General features: G+C 40.1%; 1 pseudogene; it reads left to right on the plus strand.

Annotated features, from left to right (window-relative positions):
- Positions 1–2,579: 2,579 nt before the first annotated feature.
- LOC136883369 (26S proteasome non-ATPase regulatory subunit 6-like) lies at positions 2,580–3,790 on the plus strand (annotated as a pseudogene).
- The last annotated feature ends 1,321 nt before the right edge of the window (positions 3,791–5,111 follow it).

Below are 5,111 nucleotides of genomic sequence, written 5' to 3' on the forward strand. Positions count from 1 at the left end.
ATGGAAGGGATCCGACACTTCGAAAAATGAATATATCGGCCAAAGGAAGACAAGGGCCACGAAGGGCATGAAAATGAAAGACTCCCTAGCCCTCGCAAACCTAATAGCGTCGGGGTCGGAAAAGAACAAGAGTTGAGCAAGGGAGGTCGGATAGGAGAGATGAAAGTGAGGAGCCTGGCACAAGTAAGTGGAAACAATGCCAGGACTCAGCTAAGGGCCCCGTGGTCGCCAACCCACGCTCCAATGTTCAGAGCCCCTGAGGCCCCCTTTAGTCGCCTCTTACGACAGGCAGGGGATACCGTGGGTGTTATTCTACCACCCCCACCCACAGGGGGAGGATATTAACTCACTCCGAGATAAAATAAACATACAATCAGACCATAAAGACAAATCAAACACTCACCTAAGCCAAACAAAATAATGTGGAAGTCTATGCTTAGTCTGCTAAAAGCGAAAATTAATTTGAGTCTGAATAATATGTACAAAACTACATATATTTATAAGATCGGTCCTGAAAATTGCTTAGAAGCGGTAGTAGCCTGCCCGAAAACTTTATTTCAAGACTTTTTTTTATGTTTAGACTTGAAAAGTCCGTTTCTCCGCAAAACTCAACACTGTTTTCCGCCATTATGAAACAGTGGTGGTGGTGGTGGTGATTATTGTTTATAGAGGAAGTACAACTGGGCAACCATTCTCTTTCAGTAATCAGAGGGGAATACAGTTGAGCTTCAACACTTCCAAAAATGACGGAATCGGCAAAAGAAAGACAAGGTAGGCCACAAGTGGCGTGAAAATGAAAGACTCCCCAGGCCTCGATAACCTAATACCGTCGGGGTCGGAAAAGAACACGAGCTGACCAAGGGAGATCGGACAGAATAGATGAAAATGAGAAGATTGACACAAGTAAGCGGAAGCGATGTCATGATCAACTAGAGCCCCGTGATCACGAAACCACGCTCCCAAAATTGAGATTCCCTGCAGTTCCCTTTTAGTCGTCGTACGATAGGCAGGATATAACACAGATATATTCCATGCACCATGCACATTGTTTCTACTTTCACCGCTATTAACAGGTAGGTTTTTCTTTCTTTTTTTTCCTTAGGATATTTCTTGGCAGATCTAAGTATAACGCATGCTGTTCAGCTGGCTGTCAAAGAAAGCGAATGGCCATGAATCAGAAATCTGGATCTGTTATGGAGATCACGAGAAATGTCCCCCGTATACTAACGAGACTTAAGACACGCACATGCGTGTTGCTATCTGCGACTCTGGACAAAAGTGAAATTTCACAGAATGCTGACCGCTCAGAAGCGAATAAACCCACGAATAGAACGAAAGAACTAAGATGGTGGTAGTGATTGTTGTTTAAATAATACGTACAACTGAGCAACCACCCTCCATTAACAGTGATTAGAGGGGGAAAAGAAGAGTCCGACTCCTTGGTTGAATGGTCAGCATTGAGGCCTTCGGTTCAGAGGTGGTGGTGATTACTGTTTTAAGATCAAGTACAACTAGACAACCATCTTCTATATAACGCTGATCGGTGAGAAAGAAAGGAAGGGATCCAACACTTCACAAACAAAGGTATCAGCCAAAGAAAGACAGGAGCCACGAAGGGCGTGAAAATGAAAGACTCCCTAGGCCTCGACTGCTCTAATACCGTTGGGGTCAGGAAAGAAGAAGAGTTGACGAAGGGAGGTCTCGTAGGATAGATGAAAGTGAGGTGGTGGTGGTGGTGATTATTGTTTTAAGAGGAAGTACAACTAGGCAACCATTCTCTATATAACACTAATCAGAGGGGAAAATGGAAGGGGTCCGACATTTCAAAAAATGAAGGTATCGGCCAAAGGAAGACAAGGGCCACGAAGGGCGTGAAAATGAAAGACTCCCTAGCCCTCGCAAACCTAATAGCGTCGGGGCCGGAAAAGAACAAGAGTTGATCAAGAGAGGTCGGATAGGATAGATGAAAGTGAGGAGTCTGGCACAAGTAAGTGGAAGCAATGCCAGGACATAGCTGAGGGCCCCGTGGTCGCCAACCCACGCTCTAAAGTTCAGAGCCCCTGAAGCCCCTTTTAGTCGCCTCTTGCGACAGGCAGGGGATACCGTGGGTGTTATTCTACAGCCCCCACCCACAGGGGGATGGAAGTGAGGAGCCTGGCACAAGTAGTGGAATCAATGCCATGACTCAGCTAAGAGCCCCGTGGTCGCCACCCCCACGTTCCCAAGTAAGAGCTCCTGGGGCCCCTTTTTAGTCGCCCCTCACGACAGGCAGGGGATATCGTGGGTGAAAGTAAGTGGTAACAATGCCGGGACTCAGCTAAGGACCCCGTGGTCACCAATCCACTCCACCAAGTTAAGAGCCTCTGAGGCACTAACCAGAATTATTTGATACAGGAACTGGAAAAGATGCAAACAGCACGATTTGTTCTGGGTGATTTCCGATAAGAGAGTAGTGTTACGAAAATGTTGCATATTTTGGGCTGGGAACACTTTGGAGTAGGGAGACGAGCTGCTCGACTAAGTGGTATGTTCCGAGCTGTCAGCGGAGAGATATGCTTTGTGAGCCATTTTCAAGCAAAATGCCTATCGAAAACTTAGAGTAAAAGGGTTTGGAGAAAACTCCGAAATCGATTCTTTTTTTAGTGGAGATTTATTTTGCCTCAGCCAGATTATGCAGACAATAAAGATATTTTCTCAAAACTTATGGAGGCTATTAAAGCTGACGATATGGCACCATTTTATGAAGAATTTGGCCAGCATTTGCACTGGACGCTTGGCCAGGATCTTTTGGATAAAATGAAAACTAAAAACAGTGAAAAATTGAAGGAACTTGATGATGCCTTTGAAGACGCAGAAAAGAATCTGGGCGAAATGGAAGTTAGAGAAGCAAACCTGAAGAAAGCTTGAGTACTTGTGTCGAATTAGTATAAGGAAAATGCGTTGTCAGCATTCAGGAAAACCTATGATAAGACAGTTTCTCTTGGCCATAGACTTGATAATATAGTCTTTCACATAATTCGCACTGGACTCTTTTATCTGGATCTCGATCTCATTACCAGGAACATAGAGAAAGCTCAAAGCTTGACTGAAGAAGGAGGTGAATGGGATAGGCGAAATCGTTTGAAGGTATATTAAGGAACCTCTTGTATGATCATCCGTGATTTTGAAGGGTGCATCTACATTTTTTCTGGATACTATCTCTACTTTCACGTCCTACGAGTTGATGGATTATAGTACTGTGCGTTTGTTCGATATGATGTGTACATATGTATGATTTCTCTTCGTCGTAGCGAGTTACGAGATAAGATCATCAAAGGATCAGAGATTTTGGAAGTGCTTCATAGCAATCAAGATATAAAGGATTATCTCTTTTCATCATACAACTGTCACTATGCAGACTTCTTCAGAAACCTAGCACAAGTGGAGGGCTTGCTTAAACACGATTATTTCCTGTTTCCACATTACCTATACTATGTACGTGAGATGAGGATTATGGCTTATTCTCAGTTATTAGAGTCATACCAGTCCCTCATCCTTCAGTACATGGCAGAAGCATTTGGTGTAACTGTAGACTATATACAGTAGATCAAGAACTATCTCGCTTCATTTCTTCTGGCCGTCTACATTGTAAAGTGGATAAAGTTGGAAGTGTTGTAGAAACTAATCCACCTGATTACAAAAATTGGCAGTATCAAGCAACTATCAAGCAGGGAGATATCCTGTTGAATAGAGTTCAGAAACTTTTAAGAGTGATAAATATCTAATCAGAAGTACCTGTTGGATGCATTAAGTATTAAGTATTCTATTACGGAAACATTATATTCTGAATTGTTAATATATTTGAAAACAAACATGATAAAATTCAATGATTGATTTGCCATTTCTCTGTTACAAAATAAACTCAAACAAAACATGATTTGTTGCACTAACAAATTATTTAATAATTAATAACATTTTATTTACCCTCATAAAAAAGAGAGATGGCGTGGAGTCGAATAAGCTTGGGTAGTACTTTCAAAGGTAGGAAAGATCATAATATAAAAATAAAGATGGAATTCAAGAGGACAAATTGGAACAAATATTGATTTATAAGGATAGAAGAGAACAGAATAAAATATCAAGGGAAATGTACGATGAATTTCCAAATCCTTTGTAATAATTTAAGAATATACTGGATAAACAATTTATAAAGAGGCCGTAATGATTGACTGTTTCAATGATGTATTTATTCGATTATTTATTTATTTATTTATTTATTTTATTTATTTATTTATTTATTTATTTATTTATTTATTTATTTATTTATTTATTTATTTATTTATTATTTATTTATTTATTTATTTATTTATTTATTTATTTATTTATTATCTCCTTAAATATAAACGTAAACACATTCCATGATTTATAACAGTAGATAAACTATGAGTCAGCAATTTTAATGTGATTAAGATGAATTTCCAGAAGCCGAAAAAGCAGGCCGTCTGTTCCACCTCGCTCAGTCTTTCTGGAGACGCCTAATATGGAATGAGTGAATTTGGATCATAGTTCCGTTCATTGATCTCACTGGCACTCATATCTGAGGAAGAAATATCAATAATGTATTCGACACCCTGCAAGAGATACCCCAAAATGATCTTATACCAATATTTGATTATGTCGAAGATAATTATTATTATTACGGTACTAGTAAGTAAGCCTGTCTTCGACAGTCAAAATTACTATCTATAAAGTAATTAGAAATTCTAAATGGACTATTAATATTTCTTATGAATAAAAGTTACACTTTCCAGGTTTTATGCCGCATTCGAATGTAATCAAAACAGGTATAGTAGTATTTCCTTACAAAGCATGTTGAGTGCTGTTGTAGCTTGGAGTTATACTTTGATATCACTGGATCTGCGTACTCTTGGGAAAGCAACATACAACTGTCCAAAACACTGGAGTGGGGAGATATATCCCAACTTTAATGTTTATGCTGGTGACATACTCATTGTGACAAAGAAGGCTATATTTAGAGGAAATTGCCTCCATTTAAGAACGACTACCGGCCCCATGGTGTAGGAGTAGCATTTCTGCATCTTACCTGGAGGCCCCGGGTTCGATTCCCGGGC

Source organism: Anabrus simplex, chromosome 11 (assembly GCF_040414725.1).
Source record: "Anabrus simplex isolate iqAnaSimp1 chromosome 11, ASM4041472v1, whole genome shotgun sequence".
Classification (NCBI taxonomy): domain Eukaryota; kingdom Metazoa; phylum Arthropoda; class Insecta; order Orthoptera; family Tettigoniidae; genus Anabrus; species Anabrus simplex.